This window comes from Tupaia chinensis, unplaced genomic scaffold (genome assembly GCF_000334495.1).
Source record: "Tupaia chinensis unplaced genomic scaffold, TupChi_1.0 Scaffold139457_1, whole genome shotgun sequence".
Classification (NCBI taxonomy): Eukaryota; Metazoa; Chordata; class Mammalia; order Scandentia; family Tupaiidae; genus Tupaia; species Tupaia belangeri.
Window position 1 is genome coordinate 392648 of NW_006199342.1, and position 27866 is coordinate 420513.

Consider the following 27866-nt stretch of genomic DNA (forward strand, 5'->3'; position numbering starts at 1 on the left):
GCACAATAGTACAATTATCAATCTGTTTTATTTTATTGTATTTGTGTCCAAATAACTTTTAGTGGCATTTACTTGGACTTGTGAAAGTTTGAGTCTCAGCATGTTTTCATAATAGAGAATACAGGTGTTTATTTAAAGTTATACTTTGTGTTGGAAAGTGCTTTTTCTAACTTTATTTTATAGACCTAGATAGTAAAAGTGTTTGGCAAGATTGTATTACTAACGGGTGAATTTCTCATAGGAAGGGAAAAACTTCTGGTTTCTATATTAGTAATTATTGTGCTAGTATTCAAATTTTCTATCACCCCCCCACTTTTGAGAATAGGAACATGAACTCTGACAAAATTATTATTTTATAGTAATTTTAACCTTTTAATTCAGTGAAGAAGAACTTGTCTAAAAAGTAGTATTGGCATTGTTTCTTAACAATTTGAAGGAGACTTTATATCCCTACCTCAGATTATGCATACAAAAAAAATTACAGATACATTAAAACTTTACATTTAAGAGATAAAAAGTACCAGAATAAATATTTTTAAAGTATATTTTCATACCATTAGAGCCTAAGAATCATTTCTTAACATGGCACTATTATCAAAAGCCATAAAAAATATGATTGAGAAGTTTCACTACCTAAAAACATATAGCAATACTCTATAAGAAAAGACAAAAGTTTTGTTTTTGTTTTTGGTTTTTAAGATTTTTGTTATAGGGCATATGTACTCACCGGAGAGAGACAGAGAGGGAAAGTGAGAACTGCTACAATCCCTTCTCTTCCATTCTCTTTCTGGGATTTTGGGGCACAAACACACATGTACCTGGAACAATTTTCACGCCATCAGGTTCAGGACTCTAACCACAATTGGCAATGTCGGAGTTCAACACCTTAACCACTATGCCACCTACTGGCCCCAACATAAAAGATTTTAAAACTTTATGTCATAAAGAATGTTCTCCAGTCCTTTAACAAAAGTTTAGTGAGGATCTAATATATCCACGGTTGTAGGCTTGATACAAGAAAGATATAGATTAGACTCAAGTGGGATCCTCAAAGAGCCACACATCTAGAATTGTGTGTCATTGTTAGAATGTATATGTAAATGTTTTTGTTTTGTTGTTGTTTTTCTGTTTTGTTTTATTATAAGGCATGTACACTCACCAGAGAGAGATAGAGAGTAAAAGTAAGAAATCACCCCCTGAGAGGATGGCCATGCCACAATCCCTTACCCTCCTCTTGGGATTTTGGGCATGCATGCACATGCACCTGGTGTGATTTTCAGGCCGCCAGGTCAGGACTTGAGCCACACAGCTGGCCATGTGGGATCTGGCACCTTAACTTCCATGCTACCTGCTAGCCTAGTAAGTGGTTATTTTTAAATTACAAAGTCATATCTTACTTTAACACTTCTAAATAATAATAAAAAGTCTAATATTATTATTGTAACTCCTTAAAGTTTATTGACGTTAAAATCGCTAAATAAATGGGCTGGCTCCATAGCACAGTGGTTAACTACTGTGCATAGGGATCAGCTTCCACATGTAGTGCAAATCCTAGCTCCCATAGCTAGTGAAAGACACTAGGCATATGTATGTGTGTACCCCAAATATTAATGGAATGGAGAAATGGACAAAAAAGGATTATGGCGGGACCATGCCCCACTGAGAAGTTCTGTCTTAATCTCCCTCTGGCAAGTACACATGCCCTCTGGCAATTAAAAAAAGAAATAAACCAAAATAGTAACAATCTTTAAAACAAACTGAATATAATAGCTTCTAAATATCCCCAGTATTTAACAAGAGACAGACCTCTCAGATCTAAATGACTGTTTGGCAGACACAGGCAAACATGCACACATACGCATTTTATAATAGTAGAACCCAATGACTATTTAGACATGATCTAATCCTGCAAATGCAACTAAAAAGGAGGTGTTCTACTTTGCATGATTTGTCATTGAACGAGAGCTCCTTTTTCTGTGTTTGCGAAACCAATAGAGGAGATCGTTAGAATTCCACTTTTCTTGAAATGTCAAAAAGGGCAGGTGACCTCAGCTTTAAATTTAACCAAATATATGAGAGGACTTGAGGCTGTTGAACATGTTTCTCAAGGAATTTCCCCCCAAGCACTAGTATCTGAATACCCTGAAAATATATGTAAGAAAAGCCTTATTCCCCTTGATCTGAAGTTATGCTCAGCATGCTAACCATAATACTGGAGCTTAGTTTGAGAACAGCAAACAACACCATTTTCCCATTTTTGTTATGTTTGTGTTAAAATAACTGTCTTGTGATTACTAGTTTCTATAGTTGTTTAAGTGCCCACAATGGGGTAAGAGTCCTAGAAAAGTTTTAAATGTGGTTTTAGCAAGCCTCTAAAGATGAAGTCTTCACCTTGCCAATCAGTAGTTACATTGTTTCTAAGGGTAAAAAGCACAAAACACAGATTTGTTCTAGGTCCCCAGTAAGACAGAGCACATTCTAAGGTGACTGTTTTCTGATGATCTATATTGATGATTGGAAATATGACAACTTATCGTTCACTGTAGTAAGTGTCATCTATTGTAATATGCATTTTATATCCTTTTCTGTGATGTAGGTAGCAGTACTCCTATTTTGCAGATGAAGAGATGGAGATTTAGAAAGGTAGAAAAGTTTGCAAAGCATTAATGGCACAAAGAACTGTGGTATTATCTGTTGAAGACATTTTGTAGTTTTATCAACTGTACTAGGAAGAAATGTTCACCTGTTGAAATATCTGTTTTGTAAGCCAAATAATAATGTGATTCAATGTATAAAAGAAAATTAAATTTAAAAAATTTTGTAAAAAAAAAAAAAAGGAAGAAAGAAAAGTTTGCTCAGGTCTCATAGCTAAGAACTAACAGCAAGATCCAAACCCAGAGCTACCTGACTCAAATACCCTACTATTAGCCAATGAACTTTTCTCTTCTCAAAATTCCTTAAATACATGTATACAGTTTTATATGTGTTCATTCTTTAACACCCAGAGTATATGGGGCTCTAGTGTAGGCAAGGGATGTAGTGGTGAAGAAGAGAGGCTGGCTGTCATGGGTTTGCATTCAACTGAGACACATAAATGCTTAATTCAGTTAAATGATTTGGAGGAAAAATAAGAGAAAATATATAGAGAGTTCCAGGAATTTCAACTTTATGTAGAGGTCAGAGAAGGCCTCCCTGATGACTTGTTAGCTGAAAGATCTTGGATAAAGTTAAGGTGGAGGAAGCCATGCAAGTATCTGGGGAAAAGAGCATTCTGGGTTGAAAGAACAGCACGTACAGAGGCCCTGGGCTGAACATATGCTTGTGTATGAGGACCACAAGGAAGGCCAAGAGAATTGAAAGCAAGCAGGAGGGAAAATGAGCACAGAGAGTCAAGCCAGGCCAATTTAGGGAGGCCTTGTGGGTCATAGTCATGATTTAGGACATATATATATGTATGTATGTATGTTTAAACTGGGGTGATAGGAAACCAGTGAGGAGTTGGTGTTGAGACTGGGTCTAACTGGCCCTGGATGCATGAAGAAGAGGCTGCAGAAGGGCCACACGGAAGCAGAGAGAGTGGTCGTTGAAAGGATGCTGCTGTGATGTGGTAGCCGAGGGAAGGCAGCGGCAGTGAGGGAACTGGTGGGTGGGTGATTACACCTGAGGTCTAAAGCATTCAGGGGCTTATTATCTGGTTGGTGATGGGAAGAGAACAGTGAACTAATAAAGAGTGGCCTGTTAAGAACAGTATTGTTTGCTGCAAATTCTTTCTTGTGTCTACTGCCTATTATCTGGGAAAGGCAGGGGTTTGCTGGCTGTGGTGGGGATTTTGAGATAGAATTGTAGCCTTGTCGGCATTGCCCTGGGAGTTCGTTTGGTCATCAAATTTGCCTTATCAATAAGAGTTTATCATACTTCTAGATAGAGTTCTCAAAAGAATTAAACTGGAAGGGCAAAAGTATGGCATATGGATCTACTTTCTCAGTTGAGACTAATTGGAGGAGAAGGAAAATGTGGAACAGAAGCAAAGAGGCTGCTATGCAGGGAAGGCTGTGATTGGTGGGGCAAATGAGTTAAGACAGGAGAGGCTTGCTACAGGTAAAGAAACCCTAGGCCACTTACCAGGGCTATACTCTGAAGGAGAAGGGATTGTAGAGCCAGTGGATTTTTTTCCCTTTATTCATGGAAGAGAGGGAGAAAGGAGCATTTACCAGAGGGTCTGGTCATGCCACGATCCCAACTTCCTCCACTCCTCCAGCTCCTTAGATATTGCACACTCGTGCACATCCCTGGTGTGTTACAGGCCTTTGGGGCTGGGAACAATAACTGAGGTGACCATGTGGCTCCCAGCACAAAGTTTGGCTTGCTACCACACTAATACAGCTGGGCCACCAGTGGATTTTTGCAAGTGCTGTGAAGCACGAATATTCTAAAGGTGGCATGCTAGCATGGTGAGAAGTGTAGTTCAGGCAGACAGACTACTCTGTCTTTATTCTTATGACTGGTTCTCCTCCCCAGAAAATGTGTGTGTGTGTGTGTGTGTGTGTGTGTGCTGGATCCCACCTACTAGGTGGAAACTAGACCTTTCCTTCGCTCATGGCTTCAAAGGGCTTGTGTTTGCCCAACACTGTTCTCCCACCAGGTGCTCCTGCTTTCTGTGTCACTGTAAAGGGCAACATTCAAACACCGGGGGCAGAGATGCAGTAGGTAAGAGAGGTGTGAAATAGACCCAAATCAGAACATTTCAGACATACAAGAATAAAATTTTTGCCTAGACTTCAAAACACTGGTAAAACTTTGTTGAATCTCATTCACACCAAAAGAGGTGTGTGTGTGTGTGTGTGTGTGTGTGTGTGTGTGTGTGTGGTGTATTTTGGGGAAAGGGCAAGAGTTTACTGGAGAACCTTAGGATATTTGGCCAGAAAGGATGACAAGCCTCTACTGATGTGTTCCATTTTTTTTTTAATGTATTTATTAAGCACAGGTGAGTTTTGTTTTGTTTTTGCTCTTGGTTTGTGTTTATCAAATCCCCAATAAAAAATTATTTTTGAAGTTTTCCCAAGGAAAGGAAACTTCATCTAGAGGCATCAGAAAGATATTTGTTGGGCATCTGCTTTTTTTCCTGTATTTGCTGGAATCATTTAGCTGAAGAGCATTTGAATCTGCATTTTTCAAATGAAAAATCTCTGTAAAGTGACTCCAGTGTTTCCCTGTGGTTGTGTGAGTTAGCCATGGAAATTTGTAAGCACACATATATATATGGCTTTTGTTTTCCTGTTGAATCAATTCCCTCTAAGCTGGGTCAGTTTTCAGTTCTTGTTACAAAACTCCCCTGGAGAGTTTGGAGAATCCAACTGTGCTGCTAATTCCTGTTGATGAAGGTGAGCAGCCCTCACAATCCTTGAATGACCTGTGAGGTGAAAAGAGCCTGGTGGTTTTACCAGCAAGTGACTTTCACACTGGGGACTGCAATGAGGCTAAAGGCCAACCCAGAAATTAGCATTTGTGGGCACTGGACTATCCGTCTATCTGGTAGATTGGTGTTTGTGTGTGTGTGTGTGTGTGTGTGCGCGTGCACGCACGTGTGCCTGTGTGCCTACGAGGGTGCCATAATCAGGGTCACAGCATTACAAAACTCAGCCACTTTTGGGCAGCTACTCCAGAGTAGGATAATTCATGAGTCCTGGGCAGACACAGAGCCCAGTGCCCTCTCAGGAACATGCATGTTATTTCCGGCCAGATTAAGCCGGAAGCTCCCTGGCAGACAATAGAAAAGCACCAGGTGTTCCCAGCAGCGGTCTCCTTCCCCTTTGCAAGTTGCAATTGGCACGTTTCCCGAATCAGAAGAGTTGCACTTGATTGCACATAGTGTGATTGTTGCCTCACTGCAGGAGCATTTGTCCTGGATGCCTCTGGACCCAGCTGTCTCAGAGGTGGCCCTTATAGTTGAACTTTGGCCCTATGAAAACAAGGCCAGTCATAGCACACATCAGGAAACCCACTCGTGCTTAGAAACGTGTGCTGCTTTGAGGTTTCTCACTGGATTCTGGTAAAGCTGTTACAAAGTAAGTGACCTGGTCTTTGCGTTCTTATATAATGAATACTGCTCTGACCCCTTCTGTCCATGAACTCCATTTTCTTGCCTTTAATGCTTCTCCTCTGCTGGTGCTAAACCCCTAGACTTACTAAACTGTGAAGACAGGTAAAAAAAAATCTCCAGGCTGCTTATAAAACTGTTTTGGAGGCATAGTTTACTAATAGAGAATTCATGCAGCTTCCCACACGCAAAGTTTATTTTAGGGAAATAGTTTATATATGGAATAGAATTGAGACTCTAGAAATAAACCCTCACATTTATGGAAAATTGATTTTCAATAAGGATGCCAAAATAATTCAATGGGAAAAGAACCATCTTATGAACAAACGGTGCCAGGGCAAATAGATATGCAAAAGAATAAAGTGGGAATCCTGCCTCACATAATATTAAAAAACTAACTCAGCATTGACCAGAGGCCTAAATGTAAGAGCTAAACCATAGTCTTGGGTTAGGTAGACAATAGGTTCTGGTTTGTTTTTTGTTTTTTTTTTAAGAATTATTTATTTAATTTTATTTAGTCATTCATTTATTTTAATTTGACCATGTGCATGCGCGCGTGCACACACACACACACACACACACACGCACAGAAACACACAGAGAAAGTGAGAAAGCAAGCCACCAGATCTGGGACTCAAACCGTGGTCAGCCATATGGGAGTGTCTAGTGTGTTAACCACCATGCCACCTGCTGGTCCCTGGCAATAAAATATGATTCTCAAAGAATGAGAAACAGAAGAAAAATTAGATAATTTGGACATTGTCAAACTAAAAACATTTTTGTTTCAGAGGACAATAAAGTGAAAAATCCAAACAGTGGAGAAAAGTTTTGTAAATCATATATTTAGTAAGGGACTTGTATCTAGAATTAAAAAAACACAAATACAATGCAATAACAAGGCAATACAATGAAAAAAATGGGCAAAAGATTTGGATAGATAGTTCTCCAAAGAAGATAGTAAATTACTAATAATCATGAAAAGACACTCAAGACCGTTAACCATCAGGGAAGTGCAAATCACAGGTACAATAAGATACCACTTTACACCCCAAAGAATGACTATAATCAAAAAGATAACAATATGAGTTGACGAGGATGTGGATCAATTGGAACCCTTGTATATTGCTGGTAGAAATGTAAAATGGTGCAACTGTTTTGAAAAACATTCTGACTGTCTCAAACAACTAATTATAGAGTTACCATAAGAACAATTCCACTCCTAGATATATACCTAAAGGGACCAGTGGATAGAGAAGTGGTTATGTTACTGGACTCCCACATGACTGGCCGTGGTTTGAGTCCTGGACCCAGTGGCTACTAACACACTGGGCATGTGTGCATGCATGCCCAAGATCCCAGGAAGAGAACAGAGGAGAAGAGATTGGGGGGGGACCATCCCCCCAGGGGAGATGATTTCTCACTTTCTATCTCTCTGTCTCCTCCTTTCTCTCTGGCAAGTGGCCGTGCCCTATATAGCAAAAATCTCTCTCTAAAAAAAAGAAAGAAAGAAAGAAAGAAAAAAACAGAAATGAAAACATATGTTCACCCAAATTTTATCTACAATGTTTATAGCAACATTATTCATAATAGCTTAAAAATGGAAACAGTATGTCAGTCCTTTTTCTGCATTGCTAATAGCAATATGTGGGTGAATTTAAGAGAATAGAAGTTTACTTCGACTCACAGTTCTGGTGGCTAGGAAGTCCAATGCATCATAAAATGGCAGAAAACAACTTATAGCAGAACAAGTATAGTCTGTATCCATGTCTTTCTCTCTGCCACTCTGATCTCATTTTTGTCCCCTCCAAGAAACAGAACTCAGTCATTTAAGCCCCACTCTCATGACATTATCAAACCTGAAAGTCCTACCTTGGGACACTGTGAAGAAATTAAAGTTTGCACTTAACATCTTTACAGTACAACCAAGTCCCAACACATGAGTTCCTGGGGGACATCTACTCATCCCCCACGAAGATCAAATTCCAAAATATGACATTTTGGAGGACAACCCATTATCCAAATCATAATACAATACAAATGACCATCAAATTGATAAATGAATAATTGAAATTTTATATAAGTTCATCTGATGGAATATTTGGCAATAAAAATGAAGTACTGATAAATGCTACAACATAGATGATCCTTGAAAACATACTAACTGAAAAGAAAGGATACATCTAATATGATTTCGTTTATATGAAATGTCCAGAAGAGGCAAATTCCTAGAGAAAGAAAGTACACTAGTGGTTTCTAAAGTTGGGGAGATTGTAACAAAATGGAGTGATATTAGCAGGTATAGGCTTTCTTATTGGTTTGATGAAAATACTATAAAATTTATTGTAATGATAGTCATACAACATCATGACTATATTACAAACCATATAAGGAGTCAGCAGGTGGCATGGTGGTTAAGGCGCTGGATTCCCACATGGTAAACTGTGGTTCAAGTCCCAGACCTGATGGCTTAAGAATCATGTGCATGTATGCCCAAAATCTTGGAAAGAGAAAGGAAGAAGGGGTATTGTGGCATGGCCATCCCTCCTGGGGGGTGATGTCCCACCTTCCTTTCCTTTCTGTTTGTGTCTCTCCAGCAAGTGCACACATCCTATGACAAAAACAAAGCAAAACGTTTGATATCTTTTGTGATATTAAAAGATCACGAAAAAAGAGATGAGTAGAGAATACGGAATATGTCATTAATTAAAGGTATTCTCTGTGATTTTTATTATTTCTTTGTTTTTATCTGCTTTCCCAGATGTTCCTGAAAGAGAAAACATCTGAAGCAAATATTTTAACTCATTGCATGGAAGTCACAGAATGTGGGGGGAATAGCTAGAGAGAAAAAGATGATTGCAATAAAATGTTTACCTTTGTCATGTACTTTTTTGTTCATGTTTCAGAGCGAATTCTTTACATTGTACTTACTACACATACTGGTCATTCTCTCCACAGAGATGAAAGGTCTTTAAAATTCGTAGTATAATGTCCTCAAGTTTCTTGGCCAAATCAGTCTGCAGAAAATGAAGTATAGTTTTCACCAAAGTTGCTTCCTATAGATTGACATATGAGAGGAAGAAGAAATCACAGAGGTAGCAGATATACTGTCTACTCCTAATTTATGACAAAAACTTAGATCTCCTTCAAGATCAAAGAAGAGTTATTTATTCCACTAACTGAACTTCTTGTCCTAAGTTGATTACAGGGAACTACTTTGAGAAAACATCAGTGGAGGAGAGGGAAATCATGGCTAATCCTGGCTTTCTTCTCCAAGCCAAACTGATGAGGCAAGAACAGGCATAAGGAGGCTGTGGCATGGTTACCTGGTGGGATGTGTCCTAAGATACAAGGTCCATCTACTTCTCTCTAAACCAGGCACTTGCTTTGACCTTGGCTACTCAGTTACCTCCTAAGATTAATAGCCTGCAAATGAGGAATCTCTCAAGTCTTTCCTAACTGGAATAGTCTACAGTTTTATGATTTTATAATCTGATCTGGAGCTCTCTGAGATGTCATTGTTAAATGAAGATACAGGTAGACAAATTTGTGGATGAATGAACATTGCACCAGTGAGTTGATTACTGAATGGAAGTCATTGGTGAGGAAGCAATTTCATGGATTTTCACAGACCCTTAGAGGTGTGATTGATTGATATAGCATTGTAAACTAATGACTCAAACTGAAAGAGCATGTCTGTTGGTTTTGTAATCCACAAAAAGATGGGCAGAACAGACATGTTAATTCCCAAATTAAGGAATTGTTAGGTTCAAAAAACTACCTACCACGTTCCAAATGAACAGAGGCTATATTAACCACAGTGAGAGTGTAAATATTTTGGATATTGGATGACTCTAAGTTCAATGTGAACCAAGTTGAAAGTGGTTATTTTAAAGAAAGGAACAGGGGGATTGTGGTATAGTTTACATATAGTGAAATGCACAGATTTTTAAGACATCCATTTAATAAGTTTTGACCATTGCATACATTCATGTGATCCATACCTCTATCAAGATATTAGAATATTTCTTTTTTGGGGGGGGTAATTTTTTGCTATAGGGCACATGTGCTCTCCAGAAAGACACAGAGAGAGAGACAGAGAGACAGAAAGTGAGAAATCACCTCCCCAGGGGGAATGACCACGCTGCAATCCTTTCTCCTCCATTCTCCTCTTGGGATCTTGTGTGCACACATGCCCGGCGTGAGTTTAAGCCACCAGGTCTAGGACTCGAACTGCAGTCGACTACATGGGAGTTCAGTGACATAGCCATTATGCTAACTGCTGGTCCCAAGATATTAGAATATTTCCACCTTCCAAAACAAATCCTGGACACCCAACTCAGTCAGTCCCCTCCCAGAGGCAAAAGGTGTTCTGATTGCTTTTTCTGAACGCTAGTTTTTCTAGTCCTAGGACTTCATAAATGGAATTATAGACTATGCACTCTTCCATGACTGATTTCTTTCACTTAGTAAAATAGTTTTCAGGCTTGTCCATTTTGTTGGGTTTATTGATAGCGTCTCTTAGGTTGGATCCCCTGGAAAAAGATAAAGATTTCCATGCAGGGCATTAATTTAGAGGTGCTCCTGGAATCAAGAGCTTTGGAAAGGAGGAGAAAGCAGGAGAGTTGAACAGAGGGAGACGTGCAACGTTGGTGCCACTCAACACCAACCTCAGCTGCTCCCAGTGAGAACTCTGGCCCTGGCTAGGCCGTCAGTATTGTCACAAGTTGTGGCACGAGAGCCTTTTTGTCAACCCCATGTTGATCAGATACTGACGCTGGCTACTTCTCCAGAAAGAATATGGCATAGCATAGGCTGCTTGTTTCAGCAAGGAGGTCCTACCCATGCCATGCACTATCATGCAAGAAATTTTAAAATATATTATGTTTCATGGCGCTTACATTCCAGAAGTAGGAGATGGGATAGATTAATCGATCGATCTATTATCTATCTGTCCATCTATCTATCTATCTATCAAGAATGTGCCGTATCACTCTTCTTGGACTTTCAGTCTATATTTTTTATTTGGGGTAGACATTAGACATACATATTAATGGGGATTAACAGGTGGTGTAGTGATTAAGGTGCTGGACTCCCACATTGGTGTCCACAGTTTTTTTTTTTTTTTTTTGGGGGGGTTTTTTCTTACGGGCGGTGGGCCTCGGACAGAGAGACAGAAAGCGAGAAATCACCCCCCCAGGGGGGGATGGTCATGCCACAATCCCTTCCCCTCCATTCTCCTCTCGGGATCTTGGGCACGCACGCACACGCACCCAGCGTGAGTTTTACGCCCCTGGGTCCGGGATGCGAACTGCGGTCGACTACGTGGGAGTCTAGCGACATAGCCATTAAGCTAACTGCTGGTTCCCTCGGTGTCCACAGTTTGAGTCCTGGACCTGGAGGCTTGAAAATCACACCAAATCCAGGAGGAGAATGGAGGAGAAGGAATTTGGGCATGGTCATCACCTCCTAGAGAGATGATTTATCACTTTCCCTTTCTCTGTCTCTCTCTGTTTCTTTCTGCTGAGTGCACACACCCTATGTCAAAAACTTTAAATATTTATGTAGTTAGATGTATATTACCAACAGCTGGATGCCTAAAAATTGGAGTCAGGGGTCCAGTCCTCAGAGCTTGGACTCAGACTCGGACTCTAACAGATTTAAATGATTTTCTAAGAATCGTTTCTACAATTCAGATATGCTGGGTGGGGGTGGAAATTTAATTATGCCAGTATAATGTTTTTGAGTGAACTACAATATAGGTTCATAAAAATCATGACTTGTTTGTTGTTGTTATTATTATTATTATTATTATTATTATTATTTGGCAAAGGACGTGCACTTGTTAGAGAGAGAAGAAGAAAGATTAAGAAAGAAAAAAAAAAGAGAGAGAGGGAGCAGCCCTACAATGGGATATGGTCATGCCACAATCCTTTCTTCTCCATTTCCCCATTCTATTAGGACTTTTGGCATGCATGCACAGGTACCTGACATGCTTTTCAAGCCACTGGCACTGGGATTCAAACTGCAGTTAGTTATGCACAGCACTTAACCACTATAGTATGGGACTAGTCAAAAAGCCACGGTTTTTGATACATAAAATACATTTTCTTTCAGCCATTGACTACAGTCTATTTTTATGGTTCTGGTTCTCTCTGAACTCATGGGGAAAGTGTTAGGTTAACCATCTCAGCTGCTAAGATGACTTCCTGTTCATGCCGTACCTCACCTTCAAAACAATTTAGACCTCTCAGGTATCCTACCTCCTCTAGTCTTCTGTTTTTACTTAATAGACCTTCCTTCCAAGACATCTTTATTCTCCCCATATTAGTTATCCATTACTGTATAGCAATAATAATACCACAAATTTACCACCTTAAAACAGCACATAATATTGCTCAGATTTTGTGGGTCAAGAGTTAGAGTATAGTTAATAGGATGCTCTGCTTAGGGTTTAGGGTCTCATAAAGCAGTAGTCAAGTGTCATGCAGGCTGTGATCTCATCTGAGGCTTGACTGAGGAGGATCTTCTTCCAAGCTCTTATGGCTGTCAGCTGCATTCCCTCCTTTGCAGGATGCCAGCCTGAGGGCTGATTCTGGCTGGCTGTGAGCCCGAGGTTGTCCTCTATGCCTTGCTGAAGGTCCTCTTCCTTGCAGTGGCTGCCGACATAGCAACTTGCTGCTTTAAAGCCAGGGTGGGAGCCAGTCTCTCCTAAGCAGATAGATGTTACAAATAACAAATCACATACCTCCTGGCCAGAGTCTATTGATTAGAAGAAGTCAGATGTCCCATCCCTTCTGAAAAGGAGGGGATTCCACAATGATGGATATCAAGGTGGTCCACTCTAGTATCTGTCCACCACACTCTCAATGTGAAGAAATGTTCATTGTGGGGCCATCAGATGGCATAAGAGCTACGTCGCTGGACTCCCATGTAGTTGACCACGGTTCGAGTTCCAGACCCGGTGGCTTGAACTCATGCCAGGCATGTGTGCGTGCGTGCCCAAGATCCCGAGAGGAGAATGGAGGAGAAGGGATTGCGGCGTGGCCATCCCTGGGGGGTGATTTCTCACTTTCTGTCTCTCTGTCTCTCTCTGTCTCTCTGGCGAGTGCATGCGTCCTATAGCAAAAACCTCTCCCCCCAAAAAAGAAAAGAAAGAAATGTTCATTGTGTTACAGTGATTCCCCACTTTTCGTAGAAGATATGTTCCAAGCCTCCTAGTGGATGTCTGAAACCATGGGTAGTAGAGAACTCCCATTTGTTGTCAGTTATTGAGTCTGATAACCACGTCAGCTACTGATGACTAGCAGGTGGGGAGGGTGTACAGCACGGATACACTGGACACATCTCAGGTCAGCTAGGGTAGGACAGCATGAGTTTGTTTTGTTTCTGTTTTTTTTTTTTGTTTTTTTTTTTTTATCCTTCTACTCAGAGCAGCGCACAATTTAAAACATATGAATTATTTCTGAATGATTGACCACAGTTGGCCATGGATAACCGAGACTGCAGAAAGAAAAACTGAGGATAAGGGAAGACTACTGTACTTTAGTTAGTCAAATGTTTCCCCCTCTAAAAGAGGAGGAAACTATAGAACCTGCCCTCTAGCTGGTTCCTCTGTTCAGGACTTTGTCAGTTAATGAATGTCCCTGGTTAACTTTAGCACTGCTCTATTTCAACCAAATCAATTTTTAACAAGACATAGGCCAGTACCTTCAGAAGAGAAATTGAGCAGAGCTCTAACTGGGAACACTGAAAACCTAAATGTATGTATGTAGTTGGTGCATAGTAAGTGTGCTGACGGCAAGATTCAGATCTTATGTTTTCTCAATTACTGCATTCAAAAAACCGAAGTGCTCATCTGTAGATGGCATTCCACTGATGCCAACTGCTTACTGGTAGGAATGCTGATAAACCTGCCCACAGCACACTGCATCCTCATTTTCCATTTCCTACTTCTGGACCTAAATGGTGTACTGATACAGATCAAGTTCATTCCTTTGTGTATACAGAAAGCGCTGAGAACTTACCCAGATGCTGCCTCTTGTGCTGGTGCTGCAACAGCCATGGCCTCTAAATAACACTCAGTCTCATGTGGGAAACAGATGAGAAGCCATGGATAAATTCCACCAAAGAAGTTGCTATGTAAATATATAGACCAAGGACTCTGATGACTTGAATCTAAGTGGCATATACCCTTTAGGAAACAAAATATAAAGCTGGTCCTGTGGCCTGGTGGTTTAAGAAGTCAGATCCCATGTGTGCAACTGCACAGTTGAAATCCTGGCACAGGTGGCTTGAAAAATATGCTAGGCATGTATGCATGTGTGCTCAAAATGCCTACATGGTAGAGCAATGGAGAAAGGATTGTGGTGTGACCACACCTCATTGGGGATGCTTTCTCCTTCTCACTCTCCCTCTGTATCTCTGCCTCTCCTTTGGCAAGCTCTTGTGTCCTCTGGCAAAATTTAAAAAAAGAAAACAAAATTTAGAAGGGGAGGCCAAATATTGCAAGTCAGTCAACCCAAGTAGACACAGAAGATGAAACCTTGAGGGAGGATGTATCCTCTAAGTAACACAAAAAGATGAACAGAGGTTGGAGAGCCAAGGCTTTCTGTAAACCTAGATGGAAGAGGGCAAGAAAATGAGTCATGTACTTGAGGTAACTGTGGTGTTGGCAAGGTGGGAAATAAGTCTCTTCAGATGGCAATATTCATTTTTCAGATCCTATTGATAGATATTTCTATATTGACATAAATAGCAGAATGCAACTGAACGGTTGATAGTGCAGCTACTTAAAATGAAAAATTCTAGATGATGTAAGTTAATATTTAAGCTGGAAACAAAGTGAAACGTATTGTTTGAAAGTCACAGACCCAAGTGCAAAATGAATATTTGTGTTGATTGTCTCGTTAATAAGGTAGTGAAATAATGAATTTTGCATCAAATCACCAAAACAATGATGCCATATGTGTCCTTGGCTCCCAACGCCATGTACATGCCTATGAAGAAGGAGTCAAAACCCAAGTGTGAAATGAATATTTGTGTTGTCTCGTTAATAAGGTAGTGAAATCATGAATTTTGCATCAAATCACCAAAACAATGATGCCATATGTGTCCTTGGCTCCCAACGCCATGTACATGCCTATGAAGAAGGAGTCAAATAATTTGAAACGAAGGCATCTTTGGGCTTTATGTGCATTTTGGAATACTTAGAGCAAAGAGAAATTTACAGCAATTTCTCTTGACAAGTAAATAAATAAATATCTTATTTTCACATAAAATGTGGTCTTTCAGGTAAAGACTATTTCTTACCATATTTTGGTCCCTTTTCTAACTTATAAGGAATATCCCTCGTGCATTCTCAAAGTCATACCCTACACTTGGAGAGTTGGAGGAGTGAAAACCTTTTGGTGAAAAAGCTTCATCGCATCAGAAGGTGGTGTGGAGACTTAAAATGACGGTATTCCATGCACATTTTGTATAGCTACTTCTTAATTGTGTGACTGTATGATTTCCCCTTGAATAAATCTTGTTTTGATGAAAAATTAAGTCAGAACACCTGCAAGCTTCATTGCTCCCTGCCCCCCACCCCCAGCTTCCATCTTTATCACCTATTTGGAGAATGTGTCAAGGTCTTCTAATTGAGAAGTAATTTGCAGTTACTGAAATCCATTTTATATTAAAAAGCCTCTTCAAAATGTACAACTTTCCCTGGAGGGTTGTTTTACTTGGAGGCATTCTCAAACTTAGATTTAAATTCTAATAAAATTAAGTATGTTTTTAGGAACTAGTCTTACAGCTCTTTTCTTTGTTTAAAATAGAAGGAACATAAAAGGCAAAGAATGGTTGAAGTTAAGCCTGTTAAATATAAAAAAAACTACTTGTTTTGTTGTGATTTCCTTAAGATGTCATTTGGAGTTTTAAAGGTACTATTGTACTATGAATAAAAAATACTACAGAGAGATATTTACTGTGAAGGAAATAAAAATAAGCAGTGGGTAGTTCTTCATCTGTTTTCAGTTATGGAATGCTGAGCTATTTAATAATAAAAGGGTTTAAATAAGACTAAAAATGCATCTGTGTTTTTCCCTGAATGCAAAACAATATTTGAAATTTACCTTTCCAGTAGTAATATTTCAGCTCTTGTAACTACCAGACAGTCCTGGTTTTCATCTTGAATTGTCATCACCTATATTCCTATTACTTTTTCAAAGGTGCAGAGCATTCTCGGAATATATTGACTCAGCCATTGTTTTTCACAGGGATAAAACACAAAGGTGTTGAATATACCAAAACATGAATTGCCTCTTAATTTTTAGATTCCATTTCATTTGTGCCCGTATTTTTTACCATTTATTATCTCACTCTGTTCTTTATTTTTCTTTTCTTTTCCTTTGAGCTTCAACAATTTGATATTTACCTACTCCATTTGTGTGATTATATTATTTCTTCTTGAATAAATCTTTCCTATTTTTTAATAAATGCAATTTAGGCCTTTAAATATATCTACATTAGCTTCATCCCACATGTTTTGCAGTACTTCCATTGTTGTTTAGTTCTGAATGTTTCATAGGTTACAATTTGATTTCCTTGTATTACTTAAGAGTATATATTTTTAGTTTCAAAATATGTGTGGGAGAGTTCTTTGGTTTTCTTTCTTCCATATGGAACACACACACACACTCGTGCCCGCACACACACACACAGGAAGGGAAGAGGAGAGAACCCAGGCAGGGCTTTCATGCTGCGATCCACCCCCAGACTTAGCCAGCATGGAGCACAGGTACAGGGAGACCTTGGGACCTGAATCCAGGACCTTCCCATATAGTCCTACATCACATAACATGGCTTTACTGTGGTGCCACTAGCCTGCTTCTTATTTCTGTTTTTTGTTTTTGTTTTTAATTTATTTGCTAGAGGGCATGTGCACTCACCAGAAAGAGAAAGAAAAACAAAGAGGGGGTGAGAGAGAACACATCTCTGATGGAGCATGGCCATGCCTCAATCCTTTCTCCATTTCTCCACTCTGTCAGGATTTGGGGTACACATGCACAGGGCACCCCCTTGGGGGGAGATGATTTCTCACTTTCTGTCTCTCTGTCTCTCTCTAGCAAGTGTATGTACTCTGGCAGAACCTACAAAAAAAAAGTTTGGAGGAGGCAATTGTAGAATAGTGGTTAAGGCAGCTGGCTGTCACATGGCCAACAGAGTAGTTCAAGTCCTTGATCTAACATCTTGAAAAACACACCAGGCACATGTGCATGCATTCCCAAAATTCCCAAAAGCAAACAGAGGAAAAGGAATTGTGGTATGGCCATCCTCCCTATGGAGTGCCTTCTCTTTCTTTCTGTCACTTCCTCTCTCTTTCCGGCATTTTCTAGAAGATTAAAAAAAGTTTAGATTTTTTTTGGTCATATTTGTTATTTTTAGTTTAATTTTATTTATTATTATTATTAATATTATTATTATTATTATTTAATTTGACCAGAGAGAGAAAGAGGGAAAATGAGAAAGCAAGCCACCAGGTATGGGACTCGAGCCTTGGGTGGCCATGGGAAGTCCAGCACCTTAACCACCATGCCACCTGCTGGCCTCCTGCCATATTATTTTTTGATTGTATGTTAAAATCCCTCCCGGGTGTTATGAATCTGCCTTAGAATTCCATTAGCGTTTGCTTTATATGTTTCAAGGTTGTAATATCAGAGGCATATGATAATTTGCGTAGCTTGTTAGATTACTTCTTATCATTATACAATAGGTTCCTTTATGTTATTTATTATTTTACCTTTAATTCTAATTCATCTATTATTGATAGTGATATACCAATTTTCCTTTAGTAAGCATTCGCTTGGTATATACTTTTCATACTTTTACTTTTAGCTTTTGATGAGTTTGTCTCCTAGAACTGGCAGATAGGCCCAGCTTCTGTGGCACAGTTGGAAATGTATTGGGCTATTGAGCTGGAATAGCCAGCCAGACGCATGTGCTGGCGATCAGAGTCCTGGTGGGCAGGAGAACTGAAGGAAAAGTCCCGGGACTGTGGTATGACCAGGCCCTGTGCAAGCTGATTTTCTCTCTCTCCCTCTCTTGTCCCTGTCTCTCTCTCATGTGCACACATAGGCTCTATCATGAATTAAAAAAAAAAAATACTGACAGAGAAGTATATTGTATTTCTGTTCCCTCTAATCTTTTAGTCGCTGTCATTAAATAAGAAAGAGTATATATCCCTATCATATTTATTATGAAAGGAATAATAAGGAATTTATTGATTCGGACTTACATTGACCATCTTAATTCCTGTCATCTTTCCCTGTACCAACCCACTTTGCATCCTTAGCATTTTGTGGAACAAACTTCTGTCATTGTTCTCACTGTTGTGATCATTTATTTACTTGCGAGTTGTAGCACACCTCTGCCCTCCACCAGACACACTATGGACTCCACCAGAGCAGGCTCTCTACCTGACTTAACTTCATGCCTGTACACCAGGGATACTGTCCTAAGGAGGCCCTCAGTCAAGTCTAATTAAATGACTAGACTTGGGACCAGCAGATGGAGTAGCAGTTACATCGCCAGACTCCCACATGGCTGACCTCGATTCCAGTCCCCAACTGGGTGGCTTCAAAATCACGTTGGGCGTGTGCGTGTGTGCCCAAGATCCCAGGAGGAAAATAGAGAAGGGATTGTGGCATTGCCCTCCACCTTGGGGGTGATTTCTCACTTTCCCTCTCATTTTCTCTGTCTCTCTCTCTCTCTGGCAAGTGCACACGCCCTAAGGCAAAAACCTCTAACAAAGAAATAAGTAAGCAAGTAAGTAAATAAATAATTAGACTGGATCCCACATGGCTGAGTCCTGGACCAGGCAGCTTGAAAAACACTCCAGTCATGTGGGCATTTCCAAAATCCCAAGAGGAAAAATTTAGGGGAAGGAATTGTGGCATGTGACCATTACCCCTGGGGAGCAATTTCTCACTTTCTCTCTCTCTAGCAAGCATAGCAACCTTATAGCAAAAAACAAACCCAAAAACTAACTAAATAAATAGATGACTAAATTATTATTTAATAAAGTAGCATATAAAAGAATTTTACACTCACTGTCAGACTTGAACTTCTCTTGCTCCAGAGTCGATGTACTGTTACCAAAATGAGTTTGTGTTCCCAGATGAGTTTGTGGTCAAGCCCTGAAGTTGTTATCATTAGGCGATAACATAAAAGCGTATCCTTTCTCCAAAAAAAAAAAAAAAAAGCGTATCCTTTCATTTATCATGTGTGTACTGAGTGCCCTCTATATGCCAGATTTTTTTATGCTCCAGTGATGGATGTGATGCTTATTAAAACAATGATTTGGACCTTACTTTAAGCAACTATTTTGTGTAAATTGGGTGGTACTTTTTAAAGATGTCTTCAAGGACTGTTCTCTTTAGATTTTGGTCAGTAAATGAAAGATTATTAATTTTATAGCAGTTTAAATTAGAGTTTTAGGTACAATGGATGAGTAATGAAGTATTTCTCTGAGGAAATGAAGTGCAGCAAATTACAGAGCTGCTTTTCCTCCTCGGGTGGGGGGGGCGGTTTGGGAAAGGAAATTCCAGCACCACCCCTTGAGGTCTATATTTTCCAGCTTAAGTCTTCCAACTGTCAAGCTCAATCACTAAGTAAGCACACGTGAGCCACGCCACGCCCTCTGTTGAGGCTCATTCAGGGTGGGGCAGAGGCAAGGTATTTTATTAATCCTTTCAGCCTGAGCAAGCAGAAGAAGGAAAACTCAGGAAATAAATCATATAAAAATATGAAAACAATAGGAAAGAAAGGCCTGTCTTACAGGTTTGTTTCCTGTTCTGTCTAATCCTTGAGGAATGTGGGCTTCTTAGCTGCTGATGCTCTTTATAATGAGACCTCTCAAAGTCACAGTCTCTTTGCTTAACAAAAATTCTCATTTATCTGTTAATATTGTCCTATTAAAACTAGTATCTCTCAGAATTGACAAAACAAAAGATATAGTATTTGGATGCAACTGCTCTAGAGGAACATTTTAAAAAGTAAGTAGTAGTTAGACATTCACAAGTTCAACTGAAAGGATAATATTCAGTAAGAATTTTATTTGCTTCTTTTTTTTTTGCAGAGGATTTTGTCATAGGGCGTGTGTGCTTGCCAGACAGACAGAGAGAGACAGAAAGTGAGAAAACACCCCCCAGGGGAGATGGCCACGCCACAATCCCTTCTCCTCCATTCTTCTCTCAGGATCTTGGGCACACACACACACACGCCCGGCATGAGTTTTAAGCCACTGGGTCCAGGACGCGAACCTTGGTTGGCTATATATGGGAGTCCAGCGACATAGCCATTATGCTAACTGCTGGTCCTTTATTTGCTTTTTAACAGTTATGTTTTTCTTTTTTTTGGGGGGGGGTGGCAGGATTGCCACATATGTTAACGTTAAATTATTTTTACATGCAAATAATATGAATAGTGTTACTTATGTGGGAACACCAACTATAAAAAGATGACATACCACATGAGTTAAGTATCTCTCTTGATTAAAATGCCACCAAACTATCTAGTTACATTAAAAAAAAATGCACAAACTGGAGAATAGCTAAATCTCTAGGCAATATATTCAAAGCAACAGGATTAAAAACACACACACACACACACAAAAACCCTCCTCAGATCCAATTAAGGGAGCCCTGCTCATACAGGCTAGTCACTACCAGTGATCCTGGGACTCCTAGATTCCAGGAGTATGGAAGACATCCTAATAACTTCACTCAACATTCAAGTAGCCTTTTCCAGTTTCCAGCTCATGAATAAAGACAGTATTTTAATTCTATTTCAGAAAAACTTTTTGCAGATTGCTTTATTTACAAAGACAACTTTCAAAAGGTCACTAAAGTTAACTGGACAATCCACTAGGCAGAAACGGCTTTACAGAAAGAAGAAAAGTCCAAAATTGCCACTTTCTATAGAGAACCCACAGTTCAGTTTTATTTAGAGCAAAGGAAAAAGAAACTTTAGATCATTCTGGAAGAAACTCAGCCATAGACTTAAAATCTGTACCTAAACTACACACGCCACAAGAACAATCTTCCACTCATACAGTTGATTTGCTGCTGCATTTGTCTGCTGTTCATCTAACCCTAACAATTATAAACAGAGCAGTGCAACTGGTATCTGGAACAACCCTCAGTGTTGCCACGTCAGGTACAGCATTTCACTTCTCTTCACGCCATGGCTCGCCTGGCCTTCCTGGGCTTCCTCCTCTTCAGTAAAGTCATTTACCATGGCTCTCCTGGCCTTCCTGGACTTCCTCCTCTTCAGTAAAGTCATTTTTTATATTGAAGGTCTCACAAGTCTCCTCAGAAGTATTTTCCCTTAACAAATTGGCAACCTTCTTACGTGTAACTTCAAGTCAACCTTTGATGTCTAAGTAGTTTATAGCCAGGGTAAGTTCAAAAAGTGTTCCCTGGTCACCTTTCAGAAATTCTTGTTCCCAAATAGGAATATCATATCTATTTGCTTTTCTTTGTTCTCAGCATCTTCAGGAGGACGAGGCCATCCTTGTGGTGGGTACACTACTGAATGAGCTTTTTAAATGTTGCTGCATTAACATTTAGTAGAGGAACTGGGTCACCATCTCCTCCATCATCCATTCCTAAGTCTTCCAACTTGGTCTTGATAGTCGCAGATTGGCCATTTCCACATCAACTTCAAATGTCTCTCCATCAGAACCCTGCAACTTAATTGGCAGCATGATATTAGGTCTTAGGAAAATAGCTGACTGGAGGCTGAGGAAAGCAGGGCGGCGTCAGCAGATAAAAGAAAGACGGAGGACAAGGCTACTGTGACGGCTGTTGTGTCTTTTTAAATCAACTGCCTCTTACAAAAGGTAACCACGTTTTGAAGAAATAAGCTTTCAAAAAAAAAAAAAACCAGAATATAGTAAAGTACTAACTGAATACTTAGGAAATTTTGTGGGGTCTAGCAAGTGGCATAGTGGCACTGGACTCCCACATAGCTCACCACAATTTGAGTTCTGGTCCCAGTGCCTTGAAACTCAGACTGGGTACATGTGCATGTGTGCTCAAAATCCCGAGAGAAGAATAGAGGAGAGGGATTGTGGGGTGGCCATCCCTTTCAGTGATTATTCACTTTCTATCTCTCTCGAAATTTCTCTCCAGCAAATGCTTGTGCCCTATAGCAAAAATCTCTCCAAATATAATATTTTTGTTTATATCAGATTTTAGTTTCTGAGTCCCATATATTCTTTTACCTGATTATTAGACTTACTAAAACAGCCTATCATTTAAAAAAATGCCCCCTAGCATATCTATTAGAGAAAAAGAGAAAAGGCAGTTTCCTGCCTGTTAGTAAATCTGACAGTTCAGGTAAATAGCGGAAAAAATTAGTTAAAACGTAATTTTAGATAATAAGTGAATTTCTCTTGTTTCTTCTGACCATTGTATCTAGAAAACAAACTGATTAATTTTATAAAATCCTATCTGGAAAATTACTAAGTTTTAATTCATTTCCTTCCCATTGGGAAAGGGTTTTCTATGGCTGCCATTCCCATTACTTAAGGAAATGTCACCAATTCAGTAGATCTTTGTCAGGGTCTAGCCTCCTCCAGATCTTCATGGCCTTGGCCAGAAATAAGGGTATCAGTGAACATAATATTCCTATTTTCTACATGGCCACTCTCAGCCACTTTGTTTCTGGCCTCTTTTGCTCTGATTAACCATGTCATCTCCTGGGACACCACCTACTTCTTCCTTGCTTCCCCATTCCTGTTGGTGTCTTCAAATGGGTTCTAGTAGAGGTGGCAGCATTGGGACAAGGCAGAGACCCAGAATTAGTAGCCATGACATCTAGGCTCTGTGGGAGAGAGGTTCACTCTTTCTCTCATTCTGAGCTTGGATCTGGTCACATGGAAAAGTTCAGTAGTGACCCAAGGATTTGGTAGTGGTGACTGTAGTGATTGCAAACTGTCTTCTCCAGCCAACAAATTGCATGTCTGCAATTTGGACTTTGACATGGTGAAAAAACCTTTCCACAAATAGTGTAGATTGCTAAAGTTTAGGTTTATGTCTACTTTAACCTTTAGATACAGTGGTGCCATAGATACAGTGATTGCATCCATGACAAGTGGAATGCAAGTGTCACTTTGGGTACTCCAGGTGAGTGAGCATATTAATGCCTACATTGGACAACCCAGTGAGATCTGTGCTATAGGGTAGAATGCTTGAGAATTCATGAGCACAACTTCTGGGTCATAAAGGCACATTGGTATCCAGAAGGGGAAATTCTGTCTAACTAATCCACTCAATTTAGTTTCTTTCTGGAAGTGAATAGATAAATCACAGACGTTCTTTCAGGGATTGAAAAATACTTAGACTTTTCAGTGGAAAACTCCATAGATGCCATTATTCTATATTTTTAGAATGGTTTAATATAAGCCATTCCTCAAATTCAGTCATGGCGTGCTTTAATGACAGGGTATTATAATAGACAAAAGCAGTGCTATGCTGAAGGCAGTTCAGACAGGCTCATGGTCCACATTGTTAAATTTCAAGGAACTTTGTAAGCTAGAAGATATCCATTTTGCTAGCTGGTTAATAGCAGGTAGAATCAGCAGTTGTGAGAGTATTTACATTGTGGACACTACAAAATAGTACAAATCACAAATCAGCCTTTGACCGTCTCCTTGCCGCCACCTTCAACCCAAACCACCCTCAGTGCATTTACTAGAATATCACTGAGTAAGAGACTGGTTTTGAGGGCAAGCTCCATGGTACAGCAGCAGTGCATTGCCCAAGACAAGCCGAATTCCACATGGTGGCCACAGTCTGAATCCCTGACTTTATTGGCCTGAAATACACCGGGCACATGGGTGAGTGCTCAAGATCCAACGACATGGAGAACTGGAAGAAGGAGATTGTGGCATGACTGGACCCTGAAGGGTGCTTCTCTCTCTCCCCCTTTCTCTCCTTTCCCATTCTCACATGCACAAGCTCTATTATGAATAAAGAAAAGCACAAAAAAAGAAAAAGTGGTTTCAAAATACAAAACAGAGACCCAGCTGAGTGGCATACGTTGCTTAGACAGTCTTCCATAGGCTAGGACCACAAGTTGGGGGGTCCCAGTTCTATTCCTGGCCCAACCTAAAGGTCAGGGTGGTGGTGTGCACTTGCAATCCCAGCACCTCGGACAGGTCAGGCAGGAGGATTGACAGCTCTAAGCCAGTCTGAGCAGGACAGTGAGATCCTATCTGAAAAAGATCTGGGCGTGGTGATGCGCACCTGTATTCGGAGCTGAGGGACTGAGGTAGGAGGATCGAGGCAGTGAGATCCTGTCTTTACAGGAAAAAAAAAAGAAGTGACCAGCAGATGGTGTAATGGTTACATCGCTGGACTCCCACGTAGTTGACTGTGGTTCAAGTCCCAGTCCTGGCGGTTTAAAACTCATGTTGGGCACAAGTGTGTGATGTCTAAGATTCTGAGAGGAGAGGGGAGAAGGATTGCAGCCTGGCCACATCCCCTGAGGGGGTGATTTCTCTCTTTCTGTCTCTCTGACAAGCACGTGCACCCTATAGCAAAAATCTCTCTTAAAAAAGAAAGAAAATGAAAGACTAGAAAGGCCTAAGATCCCAAGAGGAGAATGAAGAGAAGGGATTACAGTATGGCTATCTTCCCTCCTCGGGGGTAGGAGGGTGATCTCTTGCTTTCTGTATCTCTCTTTCTATCTCTCTGGCAAGCACACTCACCCTATACTAAAAAATCTCTCAAAAAAAAAAAAAAGAAAGAAAGAAAGAAAGAAAGAAAGAAAGAAAGGAATATAGAAAAATAGAACCAAGGGAACAATTGTTGAAGAATTATAAATAGATGACTTCTCCAGAGTTAGATATTGGCACTAATCTTGTTTAGTATTTTCTATAAATTCTCTGGTAGTGCACAGAGAAATATCTGTTTTTCAGATGACATTAAACATTTCCATGGGATTAACACCCAGAATTTAGTAATAACATGTGAGTTCTAACAATGCAAAATTAAGGTATTTCAGGGGGAAATTATCTTCAAATATTCTTGTTAAATAATTTCTAACTTTTTAAATAATTTTAATTTTATTATTATTTTTTAATTTGACCAGAGAGAGACAGAAAGAGAGGGAGAGAGAAAGGGAGAGACAAAGCTGCCAGGTCCAGGACTTGAATCACGGTTGGCCATGTAGGAGTCTAGTGCCTTAACCACTACACCACCTATCAGCCCCAAATAATTTCTAATTTTTACATTACAATGCCATAATGGAATTTAGGGACTTTCGTAGACTTGTTCTGTGCTCATTAGTATTACTTTTTAGCTGTGATTAAAAAAGGCCACTTAGGGGCCACCTCATGGCATGTGGGTTAAGGTAGCTGAATCCCACATGGGCAATACTGTGGTTTGAGTCCCGGACCCAGAGGCTTGACAGACATGCCAGGTGCATGTGCGTACGCACTCAAAATCTCAAAAGGAAAAATGCAGGAGAAGGGGTTTTATGACATGACTGTACCCCATAGGACATGCTTTCTTTTCTCCCTGTCTCTCTGGCTTTCTTTGGCAAATGCACATGCTTCTAGCCTACCCAAAAAAGAAAGGAAAAAAAGAAAAAAATGGACCACTTAAACACCAGGTCCCATAGAAAATTCTGAAAACAGAATAGAGTGACTGTCACACCCTTATAAATAAACCTTAGCATATACTTCTTGCAGTTTAGGTTGACATGCTTCAAGGATAATGTAATAACTGGAAGAGTTTCAGAGAAAATTGTGTAACCTGATTGGGGGATTATAAGAATCCCATATGAGGCTAAAGATTATATTAACTAGCAAGTCATGAAAGGTCTGGAATAAGGTAAATATACACGTATTAAGCAAATCCTGAAAAACTGGAACTATAGAACACCCTCTCAATGTCTGAAATAAGAATTCATGTGAGAGAGAAAAAGAAACACTGCTATTTCTCAGCGAGTAGAACAACATGGAAGAGCCAGCCATTATAGCTGCTTACTGTCATTACTCGGCTTCCCAGGAGGGATGTGCTCGCAAAACACATTTTTGTATTTTATAAGGAAATTTGGTTAAGATTAATTTCATTGTCCTAATCAGAACTCACATTTTAGTTAAATCTTGTTTCACTTAAAAACTCAGAATTTCTTAAGTATGAATTAGGCAAAAGGAAGTGGATAATTGATTACATGTTCTTAGAGAAAAGGTCTCCCCACAATAGAGAGTGAGTTTATTAGGTTATGAAGAAATAGGGCAACTTACTTAACCATAATGAACTGACAAGCAAGCATCTTTCAAAAAATAAAACAAGGCTCTGCATGATCTTTTACAATTTGTTTCCTTTTTTTTTTTTTTTTCATGATAGAGTTCAGGATCCTGGGCAAGTGCAGGTGTGCTGCAGGTGGGCCTGGGATTTGAACTGACATTGAGTATGTGGGATGCAACTTTTTTAAAAGCAGTACTTAACTGCTGTGTTTCAGGGCCTCGTCGCTGCATGATCTTGATAACACAAAGTTTAGGGGAAAAATTACTTTCACACTTAAAAGTATTAAAACTTAGGTTATCTTATACACATACACTATGAATATATATATATATATGTAATCAAAATGGTATATCATACTATTTTTCCCCTTGTGTATTTCTCAGGTTGCCTCGTTGGGACTCAAGGTGCCTGGTCAGTCACTTGGTTGTATCTTAATCACCACTACCACCTGGCCCTTTTTTTTTTTTTTTTTTTACTTTTTAATAAAATACATACATTTAAAAAGGTGCAGAAATATAGTATACAGATAAGTGTATTTTCATAAAGAAACAAATTTATGAAACCCCATCTAATCTAATGCACCAAATATATATTGCAAATATGTGAATATATGTACACATGTATATTTCATCTAGATTATTCACATACTAATCATTGATTGTAAATACTGAGGGTATTTTATTCATAACATTTATGAAGATTGAGATTTAATAGGATATATAATAGGGTTTCACTTAACTTTCAGGGGATGGTGACTTCTAAAATAAATTACTATGGTTGTTTTGATCTTTAGTATATTTTAAATAACCTACTTAACGTGATTGTTTTGAAATATAGGAGAAGTGAGATCCCAGAGTTTGGGGTAGAAGAAAGCAAAGTGTATCTAGTACTTTATCCATCTCACGCATGAACGCAACGTTTAGATTTTGTTTTTCAGCTTGACTGAGGCCATTAATTGTTTGTGGGTTTTTTTAAATTGTTGTTTGTTTTTGTTTTGTAAATGTGTATTTGTTAAAAGAAAGATCATTTTTAAAACGAGAAAAAAAAACTGCACACCTAACAGACATCTAATGGTGTTGCAGTATTGCAAATAATGTAAGGAAGGAACTAATTTTAAAGAAACAAATTTTCTTAAATTAAATACCGTGACTAAGTACTTTAATTCTCTTTCTTTGAACCCTAAAGGATCATTTGACATTGAACCTTTTTAATTAAAGGGAGCATTCTGAAAGCCTCAACTCCGTGGCTCTGAGGGGTGCGGGGCTTCCAGCCCGGCCTCCCCTAGCCCCCTGCCTGGTCGCCCTCCCCACGGCCCCCCTGCTCCCTCCCTATCGCCCTCGCCCCCCTCTTTCCTCCGCGTGACCCCTGACCCCAGCTAATCTGCATAGAGGAATGACAGGCATCCGCTGGGCTGGATCCGCCGCGCCGGCTGGGGGCGGCCCGGCTGGGGGACCCCGCGGGGGGGG

At 39.7% G+C, this 27866-nt stretch overlaps 1 pseudogene; it reads right to left on the reverse strand.

Annotated features, from left to right (window-relative positions):
- Window positions 1-12548: 12548 nt before the first annotated feature.
- On the reverse strand, window positions 12549-21845 carry LOC102472934 (S-phase kinase-associated protein 1 pseudogene; annotated as a pseudogene).
- Between the last annotated feature and the right edge of the window lie 6021 nt (window positions 21846-27866).